At 46.9% G+C, this 16212-nt stretch overlaps 1 pseudogene; it reads left to right on the top strand.

Moving 5' to 3' along the window:
- Positions 1–730: 730 nt before the first annotated feature.
- LOC142430466 (nuclear transport factor 2 pseudogene) lies at positions 731–10809 on the top strand (annotated as a pseudogene).
- Positions 10810–16212: the final 5403 nt, after the last annotated feature.

Genomic DNA, 16212 nt, shown 5'->3' with positions numbered 1-16212 from the left:
TTTCAAAGCTGTCATCTTCCTGGGAACAGACCCCTGGCCTCTCAAGGAACAGCTGGTGGGCTCGAACCCCTGACCTTTTGATTAGCAGCTAAGCGCTTAACTGTTGCACCACCAGGGTGCGGTCACTCTGACACTTGCTCATGTTTGTGTGTGTGTGTGTATGTCTATATCTGTACCCATCCCTGTATCTATAGCTGGACCTGTACTTGTATCAATATCTATATGTCTACCAGGACTCATATAGATGGTATGTGAAGTATTATACATATAAAAATATAGAAATACATATAAACTATATAAATATATATAAGTCCTGGTGGCATAGTGATAACGTGTTGGGCTGCAGACTATAAGGTCAGCAGTTTGAAACCACCAGCCACTCCTTGGGAGAAAGATGAGACCTTCTATTTCCGTGCAGAGTTATAGTCCAGGAAACCCACGGGGGTCGTTCTACTTGGTCCTGTAGGGTTGCGATGAGTAGGAATCAGCTCAATGGGTGAGTTTATTTACACACACACACACACACACACACACACACACACACACACACACTATCCATCCCAAACTCACCACTGAACCACTTCCAACTCATAGCTACCCTATGGGTGGAGTAGAATTGCTCCTTAGGGTTTCTGAGACCATAAATCTTTATGGGAGCAGACAGCCTCATCTTTCTCCTTCCAAGTGGCTGATGGGTTTGAACTTCTTGGTTATGAACACTTAGCCCACGATGCCCACCGCACTCCCTAGGTCTCTCTCGGTCATAGCTGCCGAGCGCTGCTGGGACAACAAATACCACAAGTGGGTAGCTTTGAAGCAGTGGTTCTCAGCCTTCCTCATGCCATGACCCTTTCAGACAGTTCCTCATGTGGTGGTGACCCCCCAACCATAACATTATTTTCGTTGCTACTTCATCACTGTCATTTTGCTACTGTTATGAATTGGGCAACCCCTATGAAAGGGTCGTTTGAACCCCCAAAGGGGTCTCCACTCACAGGTTGCTGCTCCACTCACATCCACTGCTTTAAAGAATGGAGATTATTTTCTCATGGTTCAGGCGGCTGTCAATCCGAACTCAGGGCCCAGTGCTAGAAGGAGCGACTTCTGTGTGTATTTCAGCTGCCAGTAGCTGCCAGGACTCCTTCAGGGTTTGCAGCTGTAAATGCTCCTGATGTGTGTGTGTGTCTGTCTTCATACAGCGTCTTCTCTGTGCATGTCTATGTCTATGCTGCTCTTTATTGAGAAATGATTAACTTTAGGATCCACCCTGTGCTGATATGGCCTCATTAACACAACCAAAGGAAATCCTTATTTTTAAGCAGGGTTAGGGTCACACGCACAAACTCAGGGGGTGCGATTTTAACACGTATTTTGGGAGAAGGGCACCATTCAATTGAGAAATACAGGCTGTGACAAGCACCCCGTGTCTGCAGAGTGCAACACAGAGAAGCGCAGTATTTCAGGCCTGTTTGCAGTGCTTTTGCATACTTAGAGGACGGCAGCGTGGGTTAGCATCACTGCTCCGTGCACTGGGGAGCCAAAGGCCGTGCATGACTCACTTCACTGTGGTGTGTGCTTCACTGTGGTGGTCCAGAACCACCCCCATAGTATCTCTGCGGTGTATCAGGGTGTAAAAATAGTAAGGCGTGTGCAGGGAGGCGGCCAAAGTCAACGCAGCAGCCCCACAATGACGTCAAAGTCCTGCCCTTTTTTTCATCTGTCTGTCTAACTTCATGCGTGGCTTTTGCTCTTTTGAGGATTGTCTCACGGTTATGAGTTGGCTGCTTCACTTACAATGCCACATTTCATTTCAGACATCAAGAAATAGGAAGAAAGAGAGAAGGGGATGCCTGTATTAAAGCAAAACTAGTCTCCAGCTGCCTTCTGTTTATATCTGATTGGCCACAGTGGTGTCCTGTAGCCATTTCAAGGACCCCTGGGAAATTGAGTACTGTTTACTGGGCCCATCGCCACCCTCAACACAATTTTTCTGAGAAAGAGAGATAACAATTAATTGCATATGATATCCACTGATCCTCATTTGCATCTTCATTTATATATGAGCCCATCTCAGAACTTAGAGTTTCAATGCTAGTTATACCCTTTGCCATTGAGTAGATTCCAATACCCAGCAACCCTGCAGGGCAGAATGGAACTGCCCCGCATTTCTCCTATGCTGCGGCTGGTGAGTTCAAACTGCCAACCTTTCCACTAGCGGGCAAGTGCTTAGCCATTGGGCCACCTAGCCTCACTCAGGCATTCATTTAACGAATAAGAATTAGTTGCTAACTTAGGTGGTAGGCACTGTCCATTGCTAATAAAGGTTTCTACCATTTTCAGAGCCACCGAATTTCAGATGGACATAAGACTCTCCAGAATTAAAGACGTGACTTTCAAGTCTTCTTTCAGCTACGTGCCGGCTTATGAGATGCGAGTAGAAGTGAGGTGAGTGACTTCCAGGCGCTCCTTCTCCTTCCTCTTCTTCATCCTTCCGGCATGTTATGGACTCTGCTCTTGGTTCCTGCAGATCAGGGGTCATATATAACAGCAGTCAACACTGTTCACTACATGCTAACTTCTGTGAACGTGTCACATGTTCCACTGCCCATTGTTACCGAGCCGATTCTGACTTGGGGGGAAGTGGGGGAAACTGCTCTTACAGTGTCTTCTTGGCTATAATCTTAACAGAAGCAGATCACCGGGCCTTTTTATCTGTGACATCACTACAAGGGTTCAAACTACCAACCTCTAGCGTTGTAGTCAAATGCAAACCATTCGTGCCACCCAGGGACTTGTGTAGATACACTTCTGCAGATATGCACTTCTCGCCTAATGAGAAACTACAGCTCATGAGTGAGGAAATGAATCGATCCCTGTATCAGCCCTCATTAGCACGTGTTTTCAAGACGCCATCGATCAAAAAGTCCTGTGCATTTATTTGGTTCAAAAAAATGGAATATTGATCCCACTTATATGAAAATATTTAGTAGAGACAAATCCATAGACAGAAAGTAATTAGGAATTGCCTTGGGTAAGGAGAGGAGGGTATGGGGAATGATTGTTTAATGAGGATAAGGGGTTTTGTTTGGTGGGAAATGAGCTACTTTTGGAAACAAGTAGGGGTGCTGGTTTGACAATATCATGAGTGTGATGGATGACACTGAATTGTACACTGGAAAATGGTTAAAATGGCATGCTACAAAATTAACAAAACTAAATAGCAATAACAAATTAAACATTAGCAGTTAGGGCTAATATTCATGGAGAACGACAGGGAGAAAGAGGGCAAGAAGAAGTGGGTGGGGAAGAGCGACAGTTTTCTATTTGAAATCTGAAGAGCCTCAGAACTGTTGGCTGTGGGAAGATGCAAAGAATCGGGGCCCTTCTCCCCTAATAGCCAGGCAACCAACTGACGATCCATTTAGAAAGAAGTGAGAGGCATTTGCAAAGTCAGCACTAAAACGGGGCTACATGACAAGAGATGCCGAGAAGGGGTGGTGATATGTCGAGCATCTAGCAAAACGTATGAAAAAGTGCACTTCTCCAAGGGCGTGGTCCTCACAGTGCTGTGAGGAATAGGAATCTATTCTTCCTTGCCCCACTTGTAGGCTGACCGAGGGGGTAACAGGAGAATCCCTCCCTCATAAAACTCGCATGCTCGAGCTTGCACGGGTGAAAGCAATAAACAACATAAATAAGGATGATATAGCATGTAAGCCAGTGAGAGAATCAAGCAGGGAAAAGGGATCAGGAAAAGGCATCTAGGGTGCTCTTTAAATAGGGTGCTTAGGGGAAGCCCCTGTGGTAGTTACATAATCTGGTATCAAATTGAGACTTAAGAGTGAAGGGGTGGAGTTTAACTTGTCAGTCAGGTTGCAGCTCAATGACCTCATTTGGAGGCGCTAAGGAGAGACATAGCTTGCTGGAGGCGGGACACACACTCACTCCCTGAGAGACATTGCAACTGACAGAACACATGAAGCTGTGCTAGAGTTCTGGAGCTGGAGAAGCCACGTGGAGCTCCCTGCCAGTGTTGAAATGCTTACACCGTCATTGGATCCACAAGACTTTCCACCCACTGGGCAATGATCTTCTTTCACCTGGCGTCATTGCATGTGTTTTGTGAGTCTGAAGAGGACTTTATAGATTGGTACCGGACATATGGATTAATATCGGACTTATGGACTTGATCTGGACTGGGCTGGGATGTTTTCTCAACATTCAATTGCTCTTGTATATAAAGCTCTTTCTTATATGCGGATGAGTGTCTGTGAATCTGTTTCTCTCATTTACCCAGACTAACACACCCACCAAGAAGGCAATCTGGGTGAAGACTGCAGGAGGTGAGGGAAGGAACCACGGAGGTACTGAGAGAGAGAGCTCTCCAGGGAGAAGGCGCACATGGGCAAAGCACTGCCTTACTCCCCATTGTGTCCCCCACAGAGGAGTGCGGGTGTGCCCGGGATCAAAGGTTGGCTGTTCAAATCCTCCAGTGGATTAAAGGTGAGCTTGTCTGCTCCTGGGAAGATCCACAGTCTTGGAAACCCTACCCAGGGTCGCTGTGGCTCAGAATCAGCGTCACGGGAGTTCATGTGGTTTGGTTTGATGTGTCTACTAGGAACTCTGGTTGTGCAGTGGTTAAAGGCTCAGCTGCTAATCAGAGGGTCAGTGGTTCGAACCCACTAATGGTACGGATGGAGAAAGATGATACAGTCAGCTTCCATAAGGATTTACTGTGTCTGAAACCCTAAGGGGCAGTTCTATAGGGTTGCTATGAGTTGGGAAGGATTCCACACCAGTGGGTTTGGCTTAGTTGGTGTGCCCACATGGTAGCAAGAGCAATGTATGGCTATTTGCCAAATCCTCATCAGTCCTTGGTCATAAGGCCTACTACAAAGAATGAGAGTGACTGCCTTTCATGAGGTGGTGGGTTGGAGGTAGAGGAGTAAGAGTTATATTTGTAAAAGTTGACAGCATTTCACCCAGAGCAAAGATGTGTGAAGAAAACCAAAGACTCCGGGTCACAATTAGTCCAAAAGACAAGTCCAAACGAGCCACCTACACCTCAGCTTCCAAGAGCCCGAGGCCCAGGTGGGGCCCCCTCTGAAAAGGATCACAAGAAAGGGTCTTGGATGGAGTGGGGAGAAAGGTGGGGCAAATCTCAAAGTCATCTTTGAGAGATAGGTTTGTTGATGTGAGAGACTGGCCCTTGGTCACCCTTCTGGCCCAACCCGAGTCAACCACCCTTAAGGGCTCAACTTTCCGCCCCAATAATGAACAGGTCTAGAAGGTAACCCAGGCAGGAAGACTCTCCTTAGATAATGCCCCTACAAGGGCAAAAGGGCCGCATTTGTCCACAGGTGAAGCTCGCTGGGCAGGAAAGGGGTGGAAAAGAAGGGTGACGGGAAATGGCGCCACTGAGGGAGTCAGGAGAGTGCTGAAGCGCTGTGGGGCTGCAGGCACTGCCACAGCACACATAGGAATTGCTGAATGCAAAACCAGTTTGCCCTCTAAACGTTCACACAAAGCACAACAGAAAGTTAAGGGAAGCAACACCCCAGCTGGTGTGGAATATCCCCGGAGACTCTTACAGCCTTGCCCTCTGGTAGCTCCTCGGATTTTCAGGCAGAGCAGGCCCTGAAGGTGGTAGGACGAAGGAGGACGGTGCGTCCAGAATAGCCGCATCCTCAGGTTCGGAGGCTAGCTAGTCTCCTTCCCTTTAAGATACCATGGGAGGAGGCAACAGCTAAATGGTTGTTGGGTTCTGGGTTCGGAATGAGTGCGTCCCACTCTCTAGAACGAGAATGGTCTCCCCGAGGCTCAACTCTTTCATCTCTACACTGGCAATGAGAGTGAAGCCGGTGGAAGCCGGAACGCGCGTGGCAGGATGGCCTTGTTTTTCTGGGTCACTGCCTTTGTGAGGGTTGGTGCCACGACTTTCCTATCCTTTCGGTGGGGAATACTGGAGATTTTCTGTGACATTTATACCTAACACAGATCTGGCTTTCTCAGGTCCTACTGCCTAACAGCACTTACCTGCGCGGGATGGACACGCTGACCTGTCTTGGAAGAAGTACAGCCAGAGTGCTCTTTGGAGGCAAGGAGGGTGACAGTTTATCTTGCATACTTTGGACTTGTCTGGAGAGAGCCCTGGAGGGGGACAGCATGCTTGGTAAAGTGGTGGGGCAGTAAAAGAGAGGACAGCCCGAAATGGACTGGATGGACACAGTGGCCGCCGCATCAATGGGCTCAGGCACAGGAACAATGGTGAGGATGGCTCCGGACCGGGCAGCGCTTCGTTCTGCTGCCATGGGTCAGAGCCTACCTCGGTGGCATCCAACAACCTAACAACGTAGGATGCTCAGAGAACTACAACTAAGCCCTCAATTGGTGATAAATACACATTTAAACCAGGAGCCCTGGCGGTGCTGGGACTTAGTCTTTGGGTTGCTAGTTGAAAAGTCAGTGCTGTAAACTGTCCAGTCACACCGAAGGAAAAGACGAAGCTCTTTATTCTCGTGAAGATATAGTCTCAGAAACCCTACAAGGTCGCTGTGAGTTGATGATGGTGGGTTTGGTTCGAGTTTATCATTACTTAGTAGTTATTATTAGGAATCTTTCCCTTAGTATTGTTACCTGACTTGCAACATATCTGAACATTGTAAGGGCTTCCAGAGACTCAGTGGTTAAAGTGCTCATCTGCTAACCAAAAGGTCAGTGGTTCGAATCCCCCAGCTGCTCTGCAGGACACAGATGTGGCAGTCTGCACCTATAAAGATGTACTGCTTTAGAAGCGCTGCTGTGGGCTGCCCCCCAGGGTCACTCTGAGATGGGATGGGATGGGTTTGGGGTAGTAGAAGGAGGAGAAAGTATTTTTAGAGGCCAGTAGTGGGGTCTTTTGGGACCAGATTGCCTGGGCTTGAATCCTAGACGGCCACTGTGGTAGTTACACCATTTCAGGTCAGCTTCATAAATAGGTTGTAGGGGTGGAGTTTAGCCTGTCGATCAAGTCACAGCCTGATTGATGCCTCCTGGTGGGCGTGGCCTTCTCATGAGAATTCTGGGAGTTTTCCTCTCTTCCCTGGAAGTGGGACACACTCTCTCTGCTTCACATTCCTGTTGACAAGTCATACGGAACCACAATGATGGCAGCTAGAGCCCTGGATATGCATCTACTGCCATTGGATCCACAGGGCTTTCCACCCACTGGCTGGTGATCCTCCTGCATTCAGCATCATTGCATGTGTTACATGAGTCTGAAGAGGAATTCATGGGCGAATATCAGACTTATGGGCTAATATTGAACTTATGGACTTGATACGGAACAGGCTGGGATGTTTTTAGATGCATCATTGCTTCTTGATATAAAACTCTCTTACACAGCCATATGACTGTTGATGAATTTGTTTCTCTCCTCAACCCAGTCTAACCCAGCCTGTTAGGAGGAGCTGTGTGACCTTGGATAAGGTAGGTAGCCTTTCTGGGTTTCTCTTTCCTCGTCTTTCAAGTGCACACTTCACCGCCTGGAGCCGGCCCTCTGAGGTCTGAGTATCCCCGCTGTCCAGAGGGCCCGGCCTGGAGAGCCTTGTTCTATTAATAGTACAATGATGTCATTCCATCAGCAGCACCTACCTCAAAGGGTTGCTTGAGGGGAACCTTCTCGCAGTGTCCGGCTCAGAATACGTCTCAATCACTAACTCGTCCCTGGCATGAGTAGTAGTTTGCAGATGAAAAACCGAAGCCTGCACAGGTTAGGAGACCCCTCCAGGGGCGGCAAGGCACACACTGCAGTCGGGGGTAGCAGCTGGCACCCTGCGGCTGGAACCAGACTGCCCCCCACCCCTGCCCGCGGCCCAAGGCGCCCTGGGAACAGAAAGCTGACTGCCTTCCAAGTCCCAGGGCGCCCTGCAGCCCTGCCCCCACCCATCCTCCCCCACCCTTGAACAAAGTACACTTGGGCCGCGGGAACATACATTCCAGCAAACTGGAGGCATGGCTGGCCCTGCACAGGAGTCTGAGGCTCTGGCCCTGGGCCAGCGGGCGTGGACACGACGGTCAGGAGAAAGGCGCTCCCCTCCGACGCCCAAGGGAACCGGCCGGGAGGACCCTGGCCCACGCCAAGCTGGGCAGGCCCGGGTTTAAGTGGGCGCAGCCCCACGGCCTCACGTGGCTCTTATAGCCCTTTGCCTGAGATGAATGCATGCTATTGTGGAGAAATCCGGGCAAGTGGGAGGGCGAGGCCTCCATGCATCCCACCACCTCTAGACAATTGCCATCTATTAATTTCATCCAGACTTTCCTTTAAAATAATGCACAAGGCATACATACATGTTTATTCACATGGAAGGAGCCTATGACTAGATGCTCTTCTAGCTAGCCCTTTTCAATTATGTCCTGTACTATTATAACTGGAGATCTATATCATCTTTTTAAATCAGGACACAGGATTCTATCACAGGTTAACCAGCTCCTAGTGCTGAACATTTAGATGGTTGTCTCTCTGATTCCAATCTCAAAAACCTGCCCTGACTTGTGCTTCACATTGACAGTGCCTTATAGTTGTTAGGGTGTCTTCAAATCCCAGACACTGTATTTACTTCCTGGGTGACCCCAGGGCCAATTAAGTGATTACTGAGGCCCCATGCCTCAGTTTCTTCATCTGTAAAATGGGACTAGTAAGTAGGTGGACATTTACATTTCAGATAATCAATTTTATATTCAACAATTAAAGTTACTTATCTACCCCCTCCCCAATAACTCACCCTCCTTCTTTGTCCCCCACTCCTACCCCCTTTGATTTCTCGCTCCCTCTGGTGGAAGACTGTTTTCTCCTTCACCTAAGAAAACAGGAGGCCTGGTGGTGTAGCGATGACGAGTTTGGTTGCTAACCTCAAGGACAAGGGTTCAAAACCACTGCTTTGTGGAAGAAAGAAGGCTTTCTACTCCCAACAGGAGCCACAGTCTTGGAACCCCACAGGGAAAGTAAAAGTCAGCATCGACTCGATGGCAGTGAGTTGAATTGAGTTCATCCGTCTGTCTACCCTCTAGCCTTCATTTTCCTTCCCTTACCCTCCCCCACTTGGTCACCATCAAAGTCTGTTTCCTTAGGTATGAAAAACTTTGTCTTGATTTTTTCTTTATAATGGTCTTGTACAATATTTGTCCTTTTGTGATCGACTAATTTCACTCACCATAACTTCTCCAGGTCTGTGCATGGCGTGAGGTGCTTCATAGTTTCATCATCATTTTTTAGCATCGCATAGTATTTTATTGTATGTATGTCTCAACATTTATTTATCCATTCTTCTGCTGATGGGCATTTAGGTTGTTTTCAACTTCTGCCCTTTGTAAACAGTGCTATGACGAACATAAGTATGTACGTCTATTCCTGGCATGGCTCTTACTTCTTAAGGGTGTATACTCAGCAAAGGGATTGCTGGGTCATATGGAATTTCTACAAACGTATAGGAGTAAATTTAATGAAGGAAATACAAGACTCGTGCACTGGAAACTCCAAAAAGTTGTTGAAAGGAACTTTAAAAGACTTAAGTCAATGGAAAGATATCCCATGTTCACAGGGTGAAAGACTTACGACAGCTGTCCGTATCGGAATTCCAACTGCCATTTTGCAGAAAGCATGGGCTGATCTGAGACTCCATATGGAATTGAGCAGAACCCTCAATTACTGAGATGATCTTTAAAAAGAAGAAACTTGGACGACTCCCGCTTTCTGATTTCAAAACTTACTACAAAACCACCGTAATCAAAACTGTGATATTGGCATAGAGTAAATATATAAATCAGTAAAGTATTGAATAAACCCAGACATCCATGATTGTTGACCAGGGTGTCAAGGCCATTTAACAGGGAAAGTTTTTTCAACAAATGGTGCTGGAAAAACTGATGTTGACATGCAAGAGTGTTGTACTGGACCCCTACCTCACATCATATACAAAACCTAGGTAAAAATAAATCAGCTGCCTAACTGTGAGCACTAAAACCATAAGGATCTTAAAAGAAAACTGAAGTGTAAATTTTACAACTTTGGATCAAGTAATGGTTTCTTAAATATGAAACCAAAACACAAACAACTAAAGAAAAATAGATAAATTAGACTTCATCAAAATAAGAATGCCATACTTTGTGCCTCAAAAGACATTATTAATAAAGTGGAAAAACAACCTATAGAATAGGAGAGAATATTTAGAAATTATATATCTCATAAAGATCTAGTACTCAGAATACATAAAGAACTCTCACGACTAACTAACAACACAATTATAGTGTATTTTAAAATGGGCAAGGAATCTGTCTGAATGATTATTTCTCAAAAACAGGATACACAGCGGACGTGCTGGTTGCCGCCGCCGCTGCCGCCACTGTGCAGGCCCCGTGAGTCCCCACGAGGCCGGGGAACGCCCCAGAACGGGAGACAAGCCCATTTGGGAACAGATTGGATCCAGCTTCATTCAGCATTACTACCAGTTATTTGAATCACGACAGAACCCAACTGGGTGCAATTTATATTGACGCGTCATGCCTTACGCGGGAAGGACAGCAATTCCAGGGGAAAGCTGCCATTGTGGAGAAGTTGTGTAGCCTTTCGTTCCAGAAAATCCAGCACAGCATCACGTCGCAGGACCATCAACCCACGCCAGATAGCTGCATCCTCAGCGTGGTTGTGGGCCAGCTGAGGCCGAGGAAGACCCCATCATGGGCTTTCACCAGATGTTCCTACTAACGAACATCAACGATGCCTGGGTGTGCACCAACGACACGTTCAGGCTGGCTCCGCACAACTTCGGCTGACCTCAGCCCAGCCAGGCACTCACGCGCTTCCTCCTCCCGCCTCCTCCTCTTCCTCCACTCCTCCAGATGCTCCAAACATCATAACCAGCCAGGCGGCAGTGGGTGGGGCGCAGTGCGCTGCTGCCCCCCAGGTGCCGTGCATCTGACAGAAGTCTGTGTTGTACCAGCGCATGCCTTGGAAAGACTTAAGTAAAGCAAAAGGTCGTCCCTTTTATCTTTCTTTTTAAAAAAATCGACTGACAAGTTGCTCCAGTAACGCAAAGACCTGAAGGAAAAAGCAGCTGCCTACCGCCCAGATACTGATTTGTTCAGATGTTTCAATACAATAAAACCACAAAAATTTTCTTAGAAAAAAAAGGTATACAGATGACCAATAAGCACATGAAAATATGTTCAACATTTTTTAGTCATTCAACTCAAATTCAAACCTATTGCCACTGAGTTGAGGCTGACTCAGGCAAATAAAAATTACTATGAGATACTATGTCAGACCTGCCAGAATCGCTATAATAACAGAAAAAGAAAGGAAAGAAAGTCCACATAGATGAACATGTGGAGAAATTGGAGCCCTCATGCATTGCTGATGGGAATTTAAAATGGCCCAGCCACTGTGGGAAACAGTTTGACAATTACCGACAATGTCACAGAGGTACTATGACTCAGCAACGCCACTCCAGTCATAAGCATAAACCCAAGAAAAACAGAACTCTATGTTTGTTTGTTTTTCCCACTGATTGAACCTTAATGACATAAGAACAGAAGGCCCTGTCTCTTCTGGCACCCTCCCCCCATCCCTGCCTTGGGGCTCAGCAAAGGTGAGGATCTGCCCTCTCACCTGAGAGGGCGCCACTCCAGCATGAGGGAGAGGCGGCAATGCCAGGCTAGGGATGGGGCAGGAGAGGAGACGTGCACCCTCTTCTTGGCTCATTCCCTCTTCTTGGGAGCTGGTGCTGCCCCCAGACCCTGGGCAGGGCTGGCAGGCAGGCAAGGCTCATGCAACAGTGAAGGGCAGGGGTGGGAGGGGGGCATAGACACCCTGCCGTTGCCCCGGGGCAGGGTAGGAGGGCTACAGGAAGGAGACCATCCGTGGCCACGCAGGTCCACACCAAGTGTCTGCGGTGTGCACACAGTTGGCAAGGGCGCCCTCCACCGAGGCCAGGCCCGTGACCAGAGGGGGAGGTTTGGTGGCACTGCCATGCCAGGGTTGGGGTCCCCCAGGGTATCCAGGGTTGGGCGGTGGATAGTTGTCCCCGGACACCAGGAAACTCTTTTCTTGAGCCATGGCCTCTGCTCCTGTGGCCTCCCCTGGTTCCTGGATGCCGCTGACTGGTTCACTCCGAATCCGCTGGGGGGAAAAAAAAGAGTGAAGCACATCCTGGCCCACCAAGTCCTGAGGACAGTGTTTCTGCTCAAAGCAACGAATACACAGAGACGACCACAGGGCCGGCCCCACCACAGGACACAGCGTTCCTCACTGGCCTATAGCACCACGGGACAACACTGGAGGCACACAACGGAAATTGTGCCTGCCCTGAGCCCGCTATGCTGAAGCCAGACTCTGGGTGCATGCAGCAGAGCAGCGTGGGGAGTAGAGCAATGAATCCCCAGGGAATACCAGGGATAGAGATGTGGGGACCGGGCATGGCACCCCATCATACTGGAAAGCACTTGTAAAGGACAACAAACAGATTTTGAACTATTTATAGTTTTTTTTTGTTTTTGTTGTTGCCTTTTTGTTGTAGCTATTGTTTTATTTTCTATTGTTGCTTTGTTGTACTCAGTCTTGTGTTGGTGCATGTTGTTGTTGCTGCATGTCTATATGGAAGGGATAGGCGGGATAAACAAGAGAGAGCAATGGAATGACAGTTCCGGGGGACATGGGAGAGGGGAAGGAAGTGGGTGTTAACAAACCCAGGGACAAGGGAACAACAAGTGATCCAAAATCAGTGGGAAGAAGGGTGTGGGAGGTCTGGCAGGGCTGGATCAATGACAATGTAACCGAGAGGAATTCCTGAAACCCAAATGAAGGCTGAACATGATAGTGGGACAAGAGGAAAGTACAAAGAAAAAGAGTAAAGAACTAGGAGGCAAAGGGCATTTATAGAGATCTAAATACAGGCATATACAGATGTAAATATATTTATATACGACGAGGGGAAGATAGATCTATGTACATATATTTATAGGTTTAGTATTAAGGAAACAGAAGGACAGTGGACCCCTACTCAAGTACCCCCTCAACACAAGAACATTTTGTTCTTACAATTCGGCAGTCTGAGATGCTCACCTTCCTGGCATGATCGCTGAAGACAACGGATGCATAAGCAGATGTGGTGAAGAAAGCTGATGGTGCCCAGCTACCAAAAGATATAGCGTCTGGGGTTTTAAAGGCCTGAAGATAAACCAGCGGCCATCTATCTGAGAAACAACAAAACCCACATGGAAGAAGCACACCAGCCTGTCCCGACTCAATCACTGAAGACAATGGGTGCATACGCAGATGTGGTGAAGAAAGCTGATAATGCCTGGCTATCAAAAGATATAGTGTCTGGGGTCTTAAAGGCTTGAAGATAAACAGGCAGCCATCTAGCTCAGAAGCAACAAAGCCCACATGGAAGAAGCACACCAGCTTGTGTGATCACAAGGTGTAGAAGGGATCAGGTATCAGTCATCACAGAACAAAAAATCATATCATTGTGAATGAGGGGGAGTGCGGGGTGGGGACCCAAAGCCCATCAGTAGGCAACTGGACATCCCCTTACAGAAGGGTCACAGGGAGGAGACGAACCAGTCAGGGTGCAGTGTAGCAACGATGAAGCATACAACTTTCCTCTAGTTCCTAAATGTTTCCTCCCCCTACTATCATGATCCCAATTCTACTTTACAAATCTGGCTAGACCAGAGGATGTACACTGGTACAGAAAGGAACTGGAAACACAGGGAATTCAGGACAGATGATCCCTTTAGCATCAGTGGCGATACCAGGAGGGTGGAAGGAGGGTGGAGTAGAAAGGGGGAACCGATTACATGGATCTACATATAACCTCCTCCCTGGGGGATGGACAACAGAAAGTGGGTGAAGGGAGACGTTGGACAGTGTAAGATATGACAAAATAATAATTTATAAATTATCAAGGGTTCATGAGGGAGGGGGAGTGGGAAGGGAGGAGGAAAAATGAGCTGATACCAGGGGCTTAAGTGGAGAGCAAATGTTTTGAGAATGACGAGGGCAATGAATGTACAAATGTGTTTTACACAATGGATGTATGTATGGATTGTGATGAGTTCTATGAGCCCCTAATAAAATGATTAAAAAATAATAAATGTTCAATAAAGGAAAAAAATGTACAATTCAGGGACATTTAGTAATTTCACAATGTTGCCCTCCCCAGCTATCTTGTTCCAGAACATTCTTATCACCCAAGAGGAAGCAATGTACCCATTTACCACACCTCCCATTTCCCTAGCTCCTGGCAACAACTGTTAGTCTGCTTTTTGTCTCTATGGATTTGCCTATCCTGAATATTTTATTTAAATGGTATCATAAGATATGTGGCCATTTGTGTCTGGTTTCTTTTACTGAGTATGTTGTTAAGGTCACAGATTTTTTTAAAAAAATTGTGCTTTCAGTAAAAGTTTCCACAGCAGATGAGTTCCCCATCGGATAGATTGTACATAAAGTGTTCCGCAATATTCGTTGCATTACCCCGCAATGGGTCAACACTTTCACCACTTCTCCCCTGGAGTCCCTGCTTCCTTTCATGGAGATTTGCTACTTCTTCCTGCCTTCTCATCTTTGCTTCTAGGCAAATGTCCTTTTGATTTCACGTAATTGATTGTGCTGAGAAGACATGCTTCTCTTGGTCTTGTTTGTTTTCTGGGTCTGTTTTTTGTTTAACTGAAACGGGGTCTGTGGGAATGGTTTCAGTTCCACACCAGAAGGGTGTTTTAGGTCCAGTCTTAAGAGTTCCTCCAGTCTGTTTGACCAGTAAGTCTCATGCTTTTTGTGGATTTGATTTTTAAAACATTTTAAATCATTTTATTGGGAGCTCTTACAGATATCATAACAATCCATAGTTCCATCACATTAAGCAGTATTGGACAATTGCTACCACAATCAGTTTTGAAACATTTCCTTTCTTCTTGAATTCCTCGATATCAGCTCCCTTTTATTACCTCCCTCCCCCACCCTACCCCCTGGAACCCTTGTTATTTTTCCCCTTATAATAATTTTTTTTGCCATATCTTACATGATCCATATAGCCATTCACATACAATTCTGCTGTTCAATCCCATTGAGTGGGGTGATACAGATCATCAATGCCACTAGCTCCCATTTCGTACCCCCAAAGAACCATTACTCCTGTTACTGTTTCTGAAGGGTTATCTTGGCTTTCATGCACCGAACGATCTTAAATACACAAATGAACATACACAAATTTAACATGATTAATGAGGTAAAACAAATAAAATCATAATTGCAAGGGGAGGAAATATCAAATAACAAGAAGATAATTAATGTGCTTCATTAGTGCTACACTGTGCCCTGGATTTTTCATCCCTTCTGTGTGGCCCTTCTGAGAGGGGCTGTTCAATTACCTTACAGGTGGCTTTTGGGTCTTCACTGTATGCATGCCCCTTCACATTAATGTGGTTGCTTGTTTTTGAACTTTTTATACCTCTTCCTGTGGACACCTCTTGGTCACACAGGCTGGTGTGTTTCCGTGTGGGCTTTGTTGCTTCCCTGCTAGATGGCCGCTTGTTTATCTTCAAGTCTTTGAGACCCCAGATGCTCTATCTTTTAATTGTTGGGCACCATCAGCTTTCTACAACACATTTGCTTATGCACCCATTTTGTTTTCAGCAATCCTGTCGGAAAGGTATCATACATTGCCACATTATTAGAACAAACCATTCCTATCGCTTCTCGGTCTTTTGACTAAGATCAAGTATAGAACAAACCATTCTTGAATGGAGGTGAAATTTAAGTAGAGGCTCAAAGTCCATCTGCTTCTGTGATAGGTAGGTTTACTGTGTCAACCTGGTCCATAAGAGCATGTGGGATTAATAAGGTTACAGTTTGATTGGAGGGCAAAGAGATAAATGGCTCTGCAAGGTGTGCCTGCCTCTCTCTTGCTCTCTGGAGATCAGACCACCATGTGGCTGTGTTAGCTAGTTCTCTGCAGTACCTGTGGGACAGCCAAATCATAGCTCACGTCACTAGAGCTTGAGGCTCCTTCGAGACCTGCTTTGCCACGCAGCTGGTGTGTACATTGCTTGAGCTTGAGGCTGGTGGGTCCTGTCATCTTGCATTGCTTGAGTTCGATGTGCCTTCAGGGCCTGTTTTGCTAAGCTCCTGAGCTGCTGACTGTTGGTGACCCGTCCTGCTATTTGCTGCCTCTG

Source organism: Tenrec ecaudatus, chromosome 17, assembly GCF_050624435.1.
Source record: "Tenrec ecaudatus isolate mTenEca1 chromosome 17, mTenEca1.hap1, whole genome shotgun sequence".
NCBI classification, from domain to species: Eukaryota; Metazoa; Chordata; class Mammalia; order Afrosoricida; family Tenrecidae; genus Tenrec; species Tenrec ecaudatus.
Note: the sequence above shows the minus strand (reverse complement) of the source record. Positions and strands in the feature narration are given on the sequence as shown.